Source organism: Suricata suricatta, chromosome 17 (assembly GCF_006229205.1).
Source record: "Suricata suricatta isolate VVHF042 chromosome 17, meerkat_22Aug2017_6uvM2_HiC, whole genome shotgun sequence".
In the NCBI taxonomy this organism is placed as follows: Eukaryota; Metazoa; Chordata; class Mammalia; order Carnivora; family Herpestidae; genus Suricata; species Suricata suricatta.
In genome coordinates, this window is record NC_043716.1 from 41,019,630 (window position 1) to 41,038,314 (window position 18,685).

Genomic DNA, 18,685 nt, shown 5'->3' on the forward strand with positions numbered 1-18,685 from the left:
TCTTGTTGAAGCCTTAGCATCATATCCCTCCCCAGATGCATTCTGCACCCTAAGTGGGGGGAGGACCCAGGATCCTAGATTGGTAACAATCATTTCTGTGCATCTTTAGAAACACAGAGTTGCTTTTGACTGACAGTAAGGAGTTTTTGAGCTTGATTCTTGACAAGGAAACATAGGAGGAGGAGTGGATCAAGGTGGAGGGGTTGCTTGAATGGGATCTCTTTTGAAAATATATTATGATGAAATAGTTCAGACACAGAAAGGCATATAGCATAATAGAATGAACCCCCTGCTTACGAAAGAAACATGAAAAACGATTCCCAGGGTTTTCCTCCCTGATGGAATCCTCCCAGATGAACCTGGGGCTGATCTTTTGGGGCTGATCCTTTGGATTTGAATCTCGGGGAAGAAGCAGGGGTTTATAGTCAGGGGTGGGTGGGAAAGGACAGTGCTCACAGAGAGAACAGCAGGGCAAAGTTTCAGAGGGATGAGTTCAGGAAGCGGATGTTGGGCACGGCTGGCAAGCTGGGTACCTCCAGGGGAGGGGACGTGGGGAGTTTGGGGAGGTAGATAAGCAGCCACTTTGCCCTCCTTGGGGACCTCACTTCTGAATTGCCCTCTTTCACTGCCCTCAGCACATGGAATCCTAATAATTTGTTAGCATGACTTTGAGATCCTAAGGGTAGGGACCCTATGAATCATCTTTGCCACTCCAGCATCTGACACAGTGGCTGCCACAAATAGTTTTTTTCTTCCAAATATTAAACTGGTTAAATGAGTGGAGGAATAGCTGTTGAGCTGGCTTCAGCCTGCCGCGTGGGGGTGGGGAGCGGCCGGTGGGAAGAGTCCGAATGGGGAGTCTGAGGGGCGTTTTTGAAGAAAACCGACGTCTCCTCACATACAATGCAGCACCGCCCCGCCTCCATCAGTGTTGCCACGCAGACACCTTGCTTTTTAACGCACATCAGTAAGGGTGAAGATGTGCTGTGCGGCCGGTGTGGGCTGGTGCTCCCGAAGGCTTCCGCCACAGCAGTGTCACTTGAAACCCTTTAAACTATTAGCTCTGGTTCCAGGTGAGCGAATCATCTGCGTCCAGAATTGGACCTGTTTCTATTCCTCAAAAAGAATCCTCAGAGCCTGTGAGTCTCCTCCCATGTTCCCTGTGCTGTTTACTCTGCCTCTTGCTGCACGGCAGCCCCGTGGTTTGCATTCCTAGACGCCCCTCTCAGGGCTGGGCACCCTCGGGTGGGTTTTGAGTGGCAAGAAGTGCTTTTCTCAGAGGCCGCATTCCACACGGGCCCTAACAGACAGAATGTGTCCGCGATCCCCGGCATCCCTTTGCACGCAAAGAATTAACGTGCTGAAGGCTGTTTCTTTATTCTCTCGCACCAGCCAAATGTGCCCCAACAATCCTGTTTTAAGCAAACCTTGGTCTAGAAAACCCCCTCTTCTGTCCCATGGAGAGGACAAAAGACAAAAGCATTGAGTTATCACGCAGATAAGGCTTAAAAGGATTCGTTGGATAAAGAGTAAATCCCTACACGGTTTTGTGATTCATAGAAAGGTAGGCTACCCGACTCCGAATTTGCCCATTCATGAAGTTGTCGTGTTCCTTCCGTCCCTGTTGCCTGCCATTCAGCTCAGATACCCAGAGTGCTGAGTGAGGTGGGGGGCCTCCATTACTGCTCCCCCCACACTTCTACCCCCAACTCCTGACAGGGTGGGGAGGGTGTGGTAGGGTGTGCCCTGGACTTGGGATGGATCTAGTATGGGAAGACCTGACATTGAACCCTGGCTCAGAGGCTTTTCCTGGACCAGGGATCTTCATTCACCATTTACTAAGTACCAGGCACTAGGCAAGACAAAGATAAATCAGGCACAATTTCTTCCTTCTCCTGCTTTTGCTTTTGTTTTTGTTTGTTTAACACTGAGGAGTATTTTTAACTATGAAATATGTCAGGCAATCAGAAAAGTATAAAACAATAAGAATAATAAAATGAATACCCACGACAGGAACCACCTAGCTTAAGAAAATTAGAAAAATATTTGAAGTCCTTTGTGCATATGTCAGGCCCCTCTCTCCCTCCAACATGGTACCTCTGTTCTGCATTTGGTATTTAGCATCCCCTTGAATATCTGTCTTTGGTATACCTAGGTATGTGTTCTTTTTTTTTTTTTTAAGTTTATTTATTTATCTTGAGAGAGACAGAGACAGCGCTCATAGGGGAAGGGCAGAGAGAGAGGGAAACAGAGAACCCTAAGCAGGCTCCATGCTGTCAACACAGAGCCCCCCAATGCATCAAGAGTTAGATGCTTAACTGACTGAGCCACCAGGTGCCCCCCGACCCAAATCTTTTAACAACTTGCTTTTTACTCAAAAACATTTTAAGATTTATTTATGTGATACAAGTAGCTCAAGTCATTTGTCTTTTTTTATATTAGTGTAAACTTTATTCAAGAATAACATTTATACAAACATGTACGTAAATCATGTGTACAGCTTAGTGACTTTTTACAAAGTCATTTATTGTGTAACCACACCCGATAAAGAAACAGACCACTCTCAGCACCCCAGAACTCCCTGAGCCTCACTTTTGATCTCCAAGAGTACCCTCTATCCTGACTTCTACCAGAGATCAGCTGGTTGTTTGGCACTTTGTAAGAAAATAAACATGCTCTCTGCACCTCTCTTTTGCTTGGTTTCTTTCCCTCACAGTATGTCTGTGAGATTTATCTGTGTTTTTAGCAGTAGCAGTAGCTCAGTATTTTTCATTGCTGTAGAGTACTCCAGGGCATGAATGTACTAAAACGCATTACCTCATTCTGCTGCTGCTGCACGTTTGAGTTGTTTCCAGTTTGCAGTTATTATGATTATTTCTGCTATTTTACATGTCTTTGGGCACACGTGTGCAAACATTCCTCTCGGTTACAGATCTAGGAGTGAAATTGCCAGGTCATACTGAATGCGTATATTTTCAGTTGGAACAGGAACTGATAAATGGGTTGCTACCTCTACAACCTGAATAGGACAGTTCCTTTGTTCCACATCCATTGTGGTGGGATAGCCCTTCTTAAAGTTAAACTGTACTGGGGCGCCTGGGTAGCCCAGTGGTTAAGTGGCTGACTTTGGCCCCGGTCATGATCTCACAGTTCGTGAGTTGGGCCCCCCCATCGGGCTCTGTGCTGACAGCTCGGAGCCTGGAGCCTGCTTCAGATTCTGTGTCTCCCTCTCGCTCTGCCCCTCCCTTGCTTGTGCTGGAACTCTCTCTCTTTCTTTCTCTCTCAAAAATAAACATTAAAAAATAAATAAATAAAGTTAAACTGTACTAAGCACTTTATACGCATCTTCTTACTATACCATCATGTCAAACCCATGAAGAGGATATTGCTGTTAACTCTCTTTTACAGATTAAAAAACTGATCTTGAAGAAGTGAAGAAAGAAACTTCCTCAAGGCTTACACAGGCAAGCACTAGAGCAGGGTCTGCAGGCTTCACTGTCTCTAGTCGCTGTGGTCTGCAGCCCAGTCTGGTAGGGATGGGGGACCGGTGAAAACAACGCTCTGGAAGCTGGGAAGACAAATACCGTACCTGAGACATTGTGCGAGGTGCAGCGGGGCCCCAAAGCTAAAGCAGGTGTTTCCTACTGGGTGAGTCAGAGGGAGGCACAGCAGAGCACTGGATTGAACTGGACCTTCGGACAAGTCAGCTTAGCGGAACAGCACCCATCTCCAGTGGTCCCTGTGAGGATTTAAAGTGGTAGCATCAGGGAAGGCTCCTGGTACCTTGCACAAAGCTGGTGCTCAGTGGAGGGTTGTTGAAGAAATCAGTCAACGTGTAGGATTGGGAGACCTTCACACAGGTCTTGGATCTTGGACCCAGGGGGACAGACAAAATGACCTCTCTAGGCGCCTTTCATCCGGGTTCGGGGAAGGCCAGGGGAGAGCTGGAGTAAAGGGCCAGTCCCACCATCCCGGGCAGGGAAGACTCTCCTCGCTCCCCCCACAGTCGTCCACTCTACTGTGTAGGGGGGCTGTGCAAGTCTTTTTTTTTTTTAATTTTTAATGTTTTATTTATTTTTGATACAAAGAGAGACAGAGCATGAGAGGGGGAGGGGCAGAGAGAGAAGGAGACACAGAACTGGAAGCAGGCTCCAGGCTCTGAGCTAGCTGTCAGCACAGAGCCTGACGCGGGGTTCGAACCCAAGAACGTGAGATCTGACCTGAGCTGAAGTCGGAGGCTTAATTGACTGAGCCACCCAGGCGCCCCTGTGCAAGTCTTTTTTAATATTTTAAGATTTATTTTAGTAATCTCTATACCCCATGTGGGGCTCGAACTCACCACCCCCAGATCAAGAGCAACTCCTTTCTACACGGGAATAAATAACATCACAAGGCCTCTTTCTACTCTCCTCAGCTCCCTGTTACCCACTGGCCATCTCCGACTTGATCCCTGGACCCAGCAGAAGGAACTAGATAGAGTCCAAGAGCAACAACTGGAGAAAGGCGCAGTCAGGCTGGGGATGGACCGGGGAGGGGTGTGTTTGTTTTGAAAGCCTGAGGCTGCTCAGGAGCCAGAGGAGGAAGAAGAGGAGGAGGAGCGGGAAGAGGTGGGATGGGGGGGAGGAGGTGGAGAGGTGGCGAGGAGGAGGGGGAGGAGGGGGAGGAGGAGGGGGAGGAGGAGGGAGGGGGAGGAGGAGGGGGAGGAGAAGAAGAGGGAGACGAGGCAGAGAAAAGGGAGGATTCATTTGCTACTCAGACTCTAGGGCCTAGGACTGAAGCCTCTCCCTGCTTATCCCCTCCGGTCCTCCACCAGGCGTCATCCAAGGGAGTTGCCTTGGGGCATCCAAGGTGGGGGAGGGGTGCGGGGAATCTGAGGACCTGGGTGTGGGAAGTTAAACCCCGGCAAGGAAGAGCGAGGATGCTTATAGGCCCCGGTGGGCCGAGTTCTGGAAGATACCCCTTGAGCTCACCATCGCCAGGTCCTTGCTGAGTTACTGCCAGAGCCGGCTCAACAGCGGCACCTGCTGGCCAGGGCCCTCCCTGCGGGGCGGGGCTTCCCCTCCGCCCAGGGAGCCCAGCGGGTGAGTCAGTCTTTCGGGCTTGGGTCCAAGGCTGCCTCAGCTGTCAGGTCAGAAAATGGGGCGAGGAATGTCCCCAAGCGGCGGCCTCGGCCCTTCCATTCACCACCTGTGCTCCCATTCTGCCCTGTAGACCCAGGACCCAGGTCGAGGGTCTGCCCTGGGCGAATCCAGGACCAGCGCTGGGGAAGAGCAGGATCTGTGTTTCTAACTTCAGGACGCTAGTGGTTTGGGTTGAGATTTTTCGTTTTCGTTTTTTTTTTTTTAACTTTTTATTTGGAAAAATTTCAAGCTTAGAGAAGAGTTGCAAGAACGTATACAAAGACCCTCCACATACCACTTACCCAGTTGTTAAAATATACCGTATACCAAAATATCCTTAATGCCATCCCCAGTTGTTAAAATTTTGTCCCGTTTGCTTCCTCTCTCACTGTGTGTGTGGGTGTGTATTTTTTCCCTCCAGAACTAGGAGTGGTAGGAGTGGAAACCATTATGCTCGTTTGCTCATAAATACTTCAGTGGGTTTTTCTTAAGAACAAGGGCATTTTCTCATTTAACCACAGTAGACTTTTCAACTTTGAGAAATTTAACATTGGTACAACATGTAATTAATCTACCGTCCAGTTTCCAGTTTTATCAATGGATGCAATAAGGGTCCGGGGGAGCATTTTTCCCCTTCAGTGTAGGATCCAGACCAGGGTCACACATCACATTTAATTGTCCTGTTTCTTTAAGCTTCTCTAATCTGGAGCAATTCCTTGTCTTTTTCCATCTTTCGTGACATTTTTTCAGAGTAGAGCACCCCACCCCTTTTTGTTTTAATTGAGTGGTCCTCAGTGTGGAGGTGTCTGGTGTTTCCTTCTGTGCAGATTCAGGCTACACATCCCTGGTGGAAATACTCCACAAGCGATATTACATTCTTAGGGATGAGGGTCTCTACTTAAGGGGTTTATGGAAGTCCTGAATCTCTAAGGACTGACCCAGAGTTATCTGTAAAACAAAACAAAACAAAACAAAACAAAACAAAACAAAACCTCCCATCAGATTTTCAACACAGGTTAAGAATGACACCATTAATTGCATGTGTGTTTTCCTTCTGTGGATGGTAGGCTTAGGCTCTGCCCCTCCCTGTTTCTCCCCTTCTCTCCCTCCTAACTCCAAACTTGCCCTTGAAATTCAGCAGCTCCTAATGAAAGCATTATTCTTTCCCGATTGCCCAACTCAACGCCTTCATGGTTCTTACCCTGTTGACCTCCTCGCAGGGCCTGAGCCTCACCCTCCTCCCTCAAACCTCCCGGAGCCAAGCTTCCCCAGTCTACACCTACCCTCCCTCACCAACAAATGACAGAATGCTCGCTGGTACCTGTTGACTGCTCTAGGAGCCAGCCCTGTTGGAGGCCGTTTATCTGGGGGAAATCTGTAGGTCCTGGTTTTTCCTATGGCTTCCTGTAACCCCAGCGGAGACATTCTCCCAGTTTTGGTCCGCAGATAGGTCTCTGGATTTGTTCACCTCCGTAGGAGAGCTCAGCCTTCTAGTAGCTTCCACATCTCTTTCTTCTTTACCAACTTAATGCAGCCCTGAATCTTCACTCTCCTGTCTGGACTGGCCCTGTGGAGGCCTGTCAGCTTCTAGGAATCTCAAATGCAACTGTTGACTTCTCTCCCAATCTGTAGCTTCACCCTTGTGTCTTGTGACTCACCATCTCTCTGACACCCACACTCCAAGCGTCAGCCATTTTCACCCTTACATCAAAGCCATGTATTTCCTCTAGAAGATATCTCTTCCTTCCATCCCCTCTGCTTCTCTCTTATGGTCTGTTCCTTTGTTTTTAAATCTCTAACTAGTCTTGAGTTTTATCTTCTTGTTTCTGGTGTGCCCAGCTGGTCTGGTCCTTCCTGCTCAACCTGATCTCATCAGCTACCAGGCTTGAGTCTCATAAGTTTAGCATGGTCCCAGAACCTTGAGGATTGACAGTGGATCCTTCCAGATTACCATCCTCACCCCTTCTAGGTCCACACCCTGCATTCCAGTCATGCCAAATCTTTGGTGTTTCTCCCAACAGATCATTGTTGCCACTGGACCTTTGCACTTGCTTTCTCTATTTGAATGGCCCTTCACCACCCCCTTTGCACCCCCTCCCACTTACTTGGCCAAATGCTCAAATGTCATCCTCTCTGAAAACTTCCTGACACCCTCTGGCAGTTCTACCTTTACATCTGGGCAAAAGGGGTCTAGCTCTGGCTTCCTCCAGCTGTATCCCACCCCAGAAGGCAAGGAGCCCAGTAGGAGCATTGCCTCACCTTCTAGACCGGCGCTGTCTGGTAGCATTTTCTGCAATAATGGAAATGTTCTCTGTGTGCACCATCCAGTATGGTAGCCAGTAGCCACTTGTGGCTGTTGAGCACTTGGAATGTGACTCACTGCAACTTAGGAACTTATTTTTAAATTTTATTTAATTTTAAATAATTTAAGTCAAAATTTAAATAGACATACGTGGCTAGAGAGGCTACCATATTGGATAGCACAGAACTTGCCCATGCCTTAGGTCCTTGGGATCTTGGCATTCCCTGCCCAGAGGGCCCCAAGCCCTGTTTCTAGGGCTTGCACAGGCTATGTCCCAGGTTTATTCTCCTAAGATCAGACTGCACAGTTGGTGTGCACAGGTGCATAAAGGTGCTGTTTATGAGTGTATGGATGGGACTTGGATATGCAGCCTGGTGTGTGTGTGTGTGTGTGTGTGTGTGTGATTGGGCTCTTCTTTATGCAGAGCCTGAGGTGGGAAGGGGAGGGGCACTCACCCTGACTGTCATGTTCCAGTGCATAGTCCTAGAATTTTTTTTTTTTTAAAGTAGGCCCCGTGTCCAACGTGGGACTCAAACTCATGATCCCCTGATCAAGAGTTACATGCTCTACTTACTGAGCCAGCCAGGCACCCCAGTCCTGGAATTTTTAAGTTGAATCTAGCTTTCTGGGTCATCTTGAAGGTACATTTTTCTTACTGGGGTAAGAAGACAGAATTGATCTGTGTTCTCTTGATTTATAACTTTGAAATATATAGATGAATTGGGACACCTGCGTGACTCAGTTGGTTGAGCATCCAACTTCGGCTCATGTTGTGATCTCAGTTATGGGTTTAAGCCCTGCATCAGGCTTTGCGTTGACATCTCAGAGCCTGCTTTGGATTCTCTCTCTCCCTCTCTCTCTCTGCCCTTCCCTGGCTCCCTGGCCCACTCGTGCATGCACATGCACAGTCTCAAAATAAACATTAAAAAACAAACATAAAAAACCCATAAAAATTTAATTCATTAAAAAATATAAATATATATATATGTAGGGGCGCCTGGGTGGCTCAGTCCTCTAAACACCCACCAACTTCAGCTCAGGTCATGATCTCCCAGTTTGTGAGTTCGAGCCCCACAAGGGGCTTTCTTCTGCCAGCATACAGTTGCTTCAGATCCTCTGTCCCCCTCTCTTTCTGCCCTTTGTGATCTCTCTCTCTCTCTAAAAAATAAAACAAACATTTATACATATCAATAATATATATTCATATATATATGTATATATATGAATTAAAACTGGGCTTCAGTTGATTTCTGGCCCTTGACCCACAAATGTCAGGAGTGGGTTTAAGGTTAGTTTCTTCACTAACTAACTCTCTGACCCACAGAATCTCCCTTCAGGCTGTCAGCTCTTTCCAGGCAGGCGTGGGTCTAATTCCAATCTAAAAGAATTAGAGGATTCTATTCCACTAGTTCTGGTGCCTGGGACACTCTTGGTCCATCATAAATCATCACTGAGTAATGAGTGAAGAGGTTCAGCTGCTTGCCCAAGGCCTTGGCTTTCATCACAGCGGCCCCTGGGTCAGCTGGCTGGTTGGGAGAGGGACCTTCAAAAGCTAGTTATCCTTGTGACAGGGAAGACAGCAGGGGAGCTAAGCCCCCAGACCTGGGTTTTTGTCTCTGCTCAGCTATTTCGTTGACCTTAGACAAGTCACACTCTGAGCCCTGGTCTCCCTATCGGTAAAAAAATGGGGCGAGGGGTGCCTGGGTGGCTCAGAAGGTTAAGCGTCTGACTTTGGCTCAGGTCATGATCTCTCAGTGCATGGGTTCAAGCCCCACATTGGGCTCTGTGTTGACAGCTCAGAGCTTGGAGCCTGCTTTGGATTCTCTGTCTCCCTCTCTCTCTGCCTCTCCTCTGCTCATTCTCTGTCACTCTGTCTCTCAAAAATAAATAAACATTAAACATTTTTTAACCTTTAATTTTTTTTAATGTTTTATTTTATTTTTTGATACAGGGAGAGACAGAGCATGAGAGGGGGAGGGGCAGAGAGAGGAGGAGACACAACCGGAAGCAGGCTCCAGGCTCTGAGCTAGCTGTCAGCACAGAGCCCGACGCGGGGCTCGAACCCACAAACGTGAGATCTGACCTGAGCCGAAGTCGGAGGCTTAGCCGACTGAGCCACCCAGGTGCCCCTAAACATTTTTTAAAAACTGGGGCGGGACACCTGGGTGACTCAGTCGGTTAAGCATCTGACTTGGGCTCAGGTCATGATCTCATGGTTCATATGTTCAAACCTCGCATTGGGCTTGCTGCTGTCAGCACAGGGCCTGCTTCACTTCCTCTGTCCCCCCTCTCTCTGCCCCTCTCTGGCTCATACTCTCGCTCTCAAAAACAAGTAAATATATATATTTTTTAATGGGGCTAGTATTCATAGCAACGTGGATGGAACTTGAGGGTGTCATGCTAAGTGAACTAAGGCAGAGAAGGACAGATACCTTATGTTTTCACTCATAAGTGTAACAGGAGAAACTTAGCAGAGGACCATGGGGGAGGGGAAGGGGGAAAAGAGTTGGGGAGAGGGAGGGAGGTAACCCCTCAGAGACTCTTGAATACTGAGAACAAACTGAGGACTGATGGGGGAGGGGGAAAGGAAAGGGGGGTGATGGGCATGGAGGAAGGCACTTATGGGGATGATCACTGGGTGTTATATGGAAACCAACTTGACAATAAATTATAAAGGAAAATAAATGGGGCTAGTAACACCACCCGCAGTGTGTTGCCATGGGGATCAAAGTAAATGTGACCCTTTCATAGGTACGTGGGTGCGGTGCCTGGTATTCAGCAGGTCTTCCATGGGTGCTCCTTTAGCCAGCATTCATTAGACACCATATGCCAGCTAAAGGGTCTGTTCCCCATTGTAGATGCCCCCTGGCCCTGATGGGACTGGGTGCTGTGAGTGGCTTGCCCAGCCCACCCTCTCTCTCCGCTCAGCAGCTCTGGGCACCTGTGCACCCCGTTCCCTTTGGCTGCTGGTTGGACGGGGCCTCATCTGCCCTAGTTTGTGTGGGGTTCAAACATGAAAGACCACATTTTTCACTTTTGGGTGAACTAGCAGAGCTGGCTGAGATAGACAGACAGACCGACCAACCAGTGAAGGCGACAGTTGTGGTTTGTGGCCTCTCAGCTCAGCCAGACACCCCAAAGCTTGAGAGGGGACCAAATACCTTCTTGGCAGACTGGTGTTAACCAAAAAAGCTTGTCCTCACCTCCCTCCCTCTGGGGCAGCATAAGAAGCGAGACAGCCAACTTGGCTTTGAATCCTGGCTGTGCCGTTTTCTAACTGGATGACTTGAGTCGCCTCGCTGTTAGCAGCCTCAGTGGCCTCATTAGGAAAATGGGAGCAGGTTGTTGTTTGTAACTCATCCTCTGGGGCTCATTTTCCCAGACTCAATGATTACCTCCAAACTCAGTTCTTCAGCCTTCACCCTTTCTTTGAACTCAGAATTAACCAATGCCAAGTTTGTCTTACAGATACCTCTCACTCCACAAACTTGTTGCATCTTTAACATCATTATCCTCACTGCCATTTTTAGGGCTTTGTGTGCTAAGGGCTTTATACGTAATATTTTTGATATTCTATTGCAAATATTTTCTACTTTCTGATCAGAGTTCTTTAACTCACGAGTTTTTTAGAAGTGCATTTTGACATTTTCAAATGCATGAGGATGTCTTTTTTTTTTTTTAGCAACTACAACTTTTTAAAATTTAAAAAAATTTTTTTACATTTATTTATTTTTGAGAGGCAGAAGGTGAACAGAGGAAGAGCAGAGAGAGAAAGAGACACAGAATCAGAAGCAGGCTCCAGGCTCTGAGCTAGTGGTCTGCACAGAGCCCGATGTGGGGCTCGAACCCATGAACCGTGGGCTCATGAACTGAGTCGAAGTCGGATGCTCAACCGACTGAGCCACCCAGGCGCCCCGAGGATGTCTTTTTTATGCCATCTTTTGATTGATTATTGATTTCTAATTTAATTACGGTCAGATAATGAGGGCTGTATGATTGTTTTGAATTGGTCAACACTTGCCTTGTGATCTACTATGTGGTTATTTTTGTAAATGTGTCTGAAAGCAAAAGTGTGTTTGCCAGTAATTGTTGACTGGAGAATTCAAAGTATTCACTTAAAGTAAGCTTGTCAATTCAAATCTGCTACATACTGATCTTTTTTTTTGTATGCTAAAACTACCAATTCCAGAGGGAAGTCTTTTAAATCTTCCTTTATATTGGTGGATTCAACTATTTTCCCCAGTATTTCTGCTTTATGATTTTGAAGCTATGTTATTGGGTGCATGTAACTGTAGAATGGTTATATATTCTTGATAGATTGAGGAAAGCAAGAAGCCTACTATCTCTCTCAGCAGGGTGAGTTTTTGTTTGTTTGTTTGTTTGTTTGTTTGTTATTTCTCACATTTACCCAAGGGTTTTACCTTCTGGGCACCCTTGACTTTTGAGAGGAGTGGATTATGTCTGCTCCAACCTCCTACCCAGGTTTTCTCTTCCATTTTGGATTTATGCCTTTGAAGATATTCTTTTCTTGCAAGCTTAGCCTTGCATTGAAAAATATCACACATGCACACACTCACACACACAGATTTTATCTTTTATCTAGCATTTCTAGTTGTTTTGTACCAGAAGGATTTTTCTGGACATATAGTCTACCATGTTGCTGGAAATAAAATTCTCTGTTAGCTCTTAACTTGAAATTGTATTTAATATTCAAAATAATTCTATGAAGTCCTATTGTCATTTTTTTTATAATGAGAAAACTGAGGCTCAGAGGTTATATGACTGGGTTCAGATCCTAGCTCTGTGGTTCAGATTTACCAGCTCTGTGACCTTGGATGAATCAGTTATTTAAGGGGCTTCTGGGTGGCTCAGTCAGTTAAGCATCCGGCTTCAGCTCAGGTCATGATCTCATGGTTCATGGGTTCAAACCCCGCATCCGGCTCTGTGCTGACAGCTAGCTAAGAGCCTGGAGCCTGCTTCAGATCTGTGTCTCCCTCTCTCTCTGACCCTCCCCTGCTCGCGCTGTCTCTCTCTGTCTCTCAAAAATAAATAAAAAACATTAAAATAATTTTAAAAATCAGTCATTTAAGAGGACACTGAACTCAGAGAGCAGAGAAATAAGCTTGCCTTGCAGGGCTGCTACTCAGCTTTGAATGACACGTGGACAACCCCTACTGTGGTGTTGATGCTCCAAAGACATCCGTGACCATTGAATCTGTGAAAACCTGGCTTTTTTCCAGTCTTTACACCCTGCTGTCTCCAGGGAAGGGACACGCGCCTGGTACTAGGGGCTTGTCCTCTCTTCACTAGGAGAGGTTGACAAGCATAGTTCAGTGTCTGCTGGAGAGTTACCTGGTGGACCATGAAAGGCACATCTGCCGAGATTTTGATTCTGATGCTCTACTAGAGTTGGGCACTTGTGTCCCCTAGGGCATGGCTCATGAGGTGTGGCCCATCCCTGTCCCCTGGGCTGTCCTCTGGGAGGTCACATAGACAGGACAGTGGGGTTATTTCCCTCCTCTAACACAAGCTGCCAATAAGAAGGCCAGGGCAGCTCCCCTTGGTTAGACTGCAAACAGCTTGCTTTTATTTTACTTTAATTTTTTTAAAGAAAAATTAAAAAAAAAATTTAATGTTTTTTATTTTTGAGAGACAGAGAGAGACAGCGCGAGCAGGGGAGGGTCAGAGAGGGAGACACAGAATCTGAAGCAGGTTCCAGGCTCTGAGCTAGCTGTCAGCACAGAGCCCAATGTGGGGCTTGAACCCATGAACTGCGAGATCATGACCTGAGCTGAAGTTGGAAATTTTTAAAAGTTTATTTATTTATTTTTGAGAGGCAGAGAGAAAGAATGCAAGCAAGGGAGGGGTTAGAGAGAGAAAGGAGAGAGAGAGAAAATCCCAAGCTGGCTCTACACCGTCAGTGTGGAGCCCAGTTGCAAGGCTCGAACTCATAAACTGTGAGATCATGACCCGAGCCAAAACCAAGAGTCGGATGCTTAACTGACTAAGCCACCCAGGTGTTCATACCTTAACTTTGTGAATAGAGAATAAATGCATATGGTTCAAACCCAAAACAGTTTAGAAAGAAATGCATTGGAAGTCTTGCTCCCACTTCTGCCTGGTCTACCCTGTTTCCCAGCAACTTAGAGGTGACTACGTTTGTTACTTTGCTCATGTCAATTCAAGCAAATGCAAACATTTATTCTTATCTCCACCTCCCTTTCTTACACAGAAGATAGCATGGCATATAAACTGTTTTGCACTGTATTTTTGCTCCAAAATACTCTGGAGATCTTTCCATATCAATATCTGACAGCCGTCCCCCTACGCCCCCCTTCTCCTTCTCCTACAGCTGGATATTCTCCCATTGTGGAGAGATACCAAGTTTATTTAACCCTTCATTGTCCAGTGTAGTAGCCACCTCTGGCTATTTACACTGAACCTAATTACAATTCAGTCACATTTGAAATTCAGATTTAATGTTTTTTAATTTATTTTTTGAGAGAGAGATTGCGAGTGGGAGAAGGGCAGAGAAAGAGAGAGAGGGAGACACAGAATTGGAAGGAGGCTCCAGGCTCTGAGCTAGCTGTCAGCACAGAGCCTGATGCGGGGCTCGAACTCATGAGCTGTGAGATCATGCCCTGAGTGGAAGTCGGACGCTCAACTGACTGAGCCACCCAGGTGCCCGATTCCTCACTTGCACTAGCCACATTTCAAGAGCTCAGTGTAGCTACATATAGCCAGTGGCTGTCATACTGGACAGCACTGATAGAATGAAACATTTCCATCATTGCTGAAAGGTCTGTTGGATTGCTGGTTTCATGGATCCCCTATAGCTGAATTCCAGGCTTATTTCCAATGTTTTATTTATTTTTGAGAATGGAGCAAAGGGAAGAGAGAGAGAGAGAGAGAGAGAGAGAGAGAGAGAGAGGGAGAGACAATTCCAAGCAGGCTCCATGCTGTCAGCACAGAGCCCTATGTGGGGCTTGAACTCACAAACTGTGAGTTCATGAGCTGAGCTGAAATCAAGAGTCAGACGCTTAACCAACTGAGCCACCCAGACGCCTCTTATTTCCAGTCTTTAGGCAGTTCAGGGAAGATGCCGCCCATCCCTGGGGCGCAGGAGAGCAAGTGAGAGCTGCTTCGGGAGTGCTGGGCCTTCCACCTCAGATCTCAAAATCTGGGAGGCTCCTGCCAGAGGAGGCTGTTGGGTTTGGGGCAGAGACTTGACTGAGGCCTATAAATGAGAGTGGCCATTAAGAACAGGCTTCCTAGGGACCTCTGGGTAGCTCAGTCATTTGAGTGTCCAACTCTTGATTCAGTTCAGGTCATGATCTCATGGTTTGTGGGACCCAGTCCCACATCTGCACTAACAGCATGGAGTCTACTTGGGATTCTCTTTCTCTCCCTCTCTCTGCCCTTCCCTCCCCTCTCAAAATTAATAAATAAGCATTGAAAAAAAAACCCCAGACTTCCTGTTTAGCTCTAACCTTTATCCCCTCCTTTCATCCCCACCAAAATGCAATTCTGCGTTCTTTCATTCACTACTTAAGTCCTACACTGGGGATATAGGGACAGAAAAGATACAGTCTCTGCCTTGGATAAAAAGACAGATCATTACCTGCCTATGGCAAAGGTTTTCAAATAGGCCTCGTCAAATAATACCTATAATATCATAGAGTGAGGATGTGGGAAAACAGGCACTGTCATTCCTTGTTGGGGGTTACAAATTCGTGCAAACTTTTTGGAGGGCCATTCCAAATCGATCCAAATTCCCAAAAATCTACTCCAAATTTAAAAGTGCATAACCTTTGGGGCACCTGTGTGGCTCAGTCGGTTGAGCATTTGACTCTTTTTTTTTAAAATTCTTTCCTGTTTTTTATTTATTTTTGAGAGACAGCATGAGCAGGGGAAGGTCAGAGAATCTGAAACAGGCTCCAGGTTCTGAGCTAGCTGTCAGCACAGAGCCTGACACAGGGCTCGAACCCACGAATGGTGAGATAGTGACCTGAGCTGAAGCCGGACGCATAACTGACTGAGCCACCCACGCACCCCGAGCATTTGACTCTTGATTTCAGCTCAGGTCACAATCTCATGGTTCGTGGGGTCAGGCCCCGCATCAGGGCACACACTCACTCTCTTTCTCTTTCAAAATACATAGATAAACTTTAAAAAAGTGCATAACCTTTGACTCAGCATTGTCATATTTATAAATTTGTCTTACAGCTATACACACGAGTGCTGACAAATATACATACTGAGGTATTTCCTGCAGGACCATTGTTTGTAGCAACAAAAGACTGACACCACAGAAATACCCCCTAGGAGGGGACTAGTGAAATAGCTTGTGACACACCCATATGATGGAGGACTGTGTGGATTTTGTAGAGGCAGAAATATTAAGTGAAAATAGCAAGGTGTGAAACTGTAGAGTGTGTGTCAAGTGTGCGTGCGCGCACACACACACACACACACACATTCACACACACAGCTTGTATATGCCCTAAACTTTTTTCTGGAAAGATGCATTAAAACTGCTTTTCTCTTATTTAAATTTAAAAAAATATTTATTTTTCTCACACACACACACACACACACACACACACACACACAGACACCCCGCTAAAGTGGGGGAAAGGCAGAGAGACCGGGAGACACAATCCAAAGCAGGCTCCAGGCTCTGAGCTGTCAGCACAGAGCCGGATGCGGGGCTCGAACCCACGAACTGCGAGATCATGACCTGAGCCAAAGTCGGACACTCAACCGACTGATCCACCCAGGTGCCCCAAAACTGCTTTTCATTTAAACTGATCACGTGTATATATTATCTTAAAAAAATTTTTTTTTTTAATTTGAAGAGGCACTCGCTGAGTAATGGTGATCGGGCAGAGGGAGGGAGATTCCTGGGGAGACCTGCTCAGTCATCGAAGCTCTGAGTGTCCCTAGTGACTGCACAATTTCTCCATCGAAGGTGACAAGGCCACAACAGTCCAGAAATGTCACCCACGCTGGGTCCATCTCCATCACTTCTGGAGGCCTCGCCCTGTCTGGATGTCATACCTCCTGCGCCCAGCAGGTGGAAGCACAGACCCACCAAAGCATTGGTTCCAAACTTCACCAAGCCTCCCTTCTAGGATTTCCTCCTCTGTGGGCCATGATTGGAAAGATACTTCCTGCCAAGCCAACCAAATTTATTAGGTAATAATTGATTCAATTCTCTCTCTTTTTTGTGCCTCACATTTCTGATCAGTGCGCGCGTGAGAAAGAATGTAGGCTTGCTGAGTTCATCATTTTCCATGTAAGAGGTTCTACTTAGCCTAGCCTTGTTTCCACCTTGCCTTGGGTGGCGGTGGTTGGCAATGGCCAGAGCATCTCCAGGGATGGAGGGCTCAGGCTGAGGGCTCCCCAATCCGCTCAGATTTTCAGCTGCAGTGTACAACTCCCATCCTTCTCCTACCTACAGGAAGAAGTAGTTCTGGGCAAGAGAAGTATGAACACCTGGTACCAGTCTGCCTGGTGGTAGTTACTCTCCCAGATGTGTTTGGAGTCTGTCTCTTGCTAGGCTGTGAGCAGTCCAATAATGGGGACTCTTTTCCTCTGTCACTGAACCAACAGGAGTGAGCACAGCGCTGGGCACACAGCTTGGTGGCAGTTAAAGGTTTGTTGTTAAATGGAAAGGGACAAGCATGGAGGGGACCAGGGACTAAATTCTTTAAAAAGAAAAAAAAAGAGGCTCTAGCTAATGTCAAAGGCAAGAACCCAAGGGCAGCTGAAGATAAGGGTAGTGGGCACGGCATGGATCCCCTTCTTAGCAGATTCAAGGAAAATCCTGCTTTGTCTTACCTGTGGGTCTCTGGCGGGGACATGCAATAAGTTAACCACCAGAGGTGCTGGTGACCTTGGCAGCAGAGGCGCTTAAATCAGGTCAGTTTGTGGGAAGGGGCTGTCTCATCCCAGGGCCTTTCTTAAAATTAGATAAATTTCCCAGCTCCTGCTGAACTTTTGTCAGTGCTTCTGAATGTGAAAGGAAAGGTGGAAGGAAGGCGAAGCTATGGGAGAAGGGACACTTACGGCCTCTGGCCTGGCCTAGAGAAACTCCAGGGCTCATTTAGCGGGTCCTCCATCCTCAATGTCTTGGAAATGCAGGGAGGGGCAGCGGGGGTTTTCCACAAATGCTATGAGGAAGGATACGAGCAACTGAGAGACAAGGGCCTCAAATACAGGTTGGAGACTGTGTCTCAGACTTGGGGTTCTATAGTCCTCCCAAAACTCACTCACCTTTCTGGTCCACCCTGGATGGGGGGGGGGTAGTGGGGGCTAGGACAGCAGCTCCAAGGTGGTGTGGGTTTTGAAGGCAGGCAGAGAGTAGGACTGTTTCTGCCCTTTATTAGTTGTGTGCCCTTGGGCAAGTCAACTAGCCCCTCTGAGTCTGTTTTCCTCTGACTAAATGAAGATATCAATACCTACCTTCCCCAGTCATTGTAGGGATGAATGAAAGAAGGCCTCTGGAAGCATTTCTGTAATTGCTAGACTTCAGGGACTGTTATTCGCCAAGGTGAGAGGCCACCCCAGGTCCCTGGAGATGACAGCGTCAAGGAGATATCTTTTTCCTCCTCTGCGGTGCCTGCTCCTTTCTCAGCCTGGATGCTGGCTTTAATCCTCTGTTCCCCAAGCCCGGGCTTCTCCTTGAGACCGCCTGGGTGGTCCCCAGGTTCTCTCACCTTGCCTTTCCCCATAGGCGCCCGAATTCTAAAACCCTGGGGATGTCGGTAGCGCGCAGAGTTGGTGCAGGGTGGGACAGGTCGCGGGGGTCTCGGTTGGCATGGATCTGCGCCCCTCGCCTTCCTTTGGGGTTCTCATTTGCAGATGGTTCCTTCTGGTCCTCAGCTCCTCTCTGGACTAAACAGATCAGGAGAGAAACAAGGGGTGGGGGGCCTGGAAGGGGGCTCCCGCCTTCTCGGTCGAGAATCCGAGAGGGGCACCCAGCCCTTGCGCCCAAACGCCGTACTGTCATGGGTCTCCAAGCCGCGCTCGCAGTTGCTGGCATCCTCGACAAGGAGGTTTGACCACTCCGGTTCCCGGGCCGTGACCCTACCCTCAGCCCCCCGCCCTCACCCAGACCCAGCCGATCCCCGGTTCCGAGTGAGCGGGAGCATGCGGTTCTAGGACCCGGAGGCGCCGCCGCGCGCGCCGCCGCCTCTGCCTCGCCTCGGTCGCCTCCCGCTCCGGCAGGTGAAGCGGCGCCCGCCGCCCCCTCTGCGGC

The 18,685-nt window shown here is 47.7% G+C and overlaps 1 long non-coding RNA gene across 4 annotated transcripts; it reads right to left on the reverse strand.

Annotated features, from left to right (window-relative positions):
* Positions 1-5,461: 5,461 nt before the first annotated feature.
* On the reverse strand, positions 5,462-18,675 carry LOC115281565. Of its 4 annotated transcripts, none has more exons than XR_003904380.1 (3): positions 17,890-18,675; positions 17,494-17,597; positions 5,462-6,068 (listed from the first exon to the last, which is right to left on the reverse strand). It is a non-coding gene; the product is annotated as an uncharacterized LOC115281565 (long non-coding RNA). The 4 variants fall into 4 exon arrangements; XR_003904379.1 differs by lacking the exon at positions 5,462-6,068 and adding an exon at positions 8,433-8,580; XR_003904377.1 differs by lacking the exon at positions 5,462-6,068 and having other exon boundaries at positions 16,152-17,597; positions 17,890-17,998; positions 18,144-18,675.
* Positions 18,676-18,685: the final 10 nt, after the last annotated feature.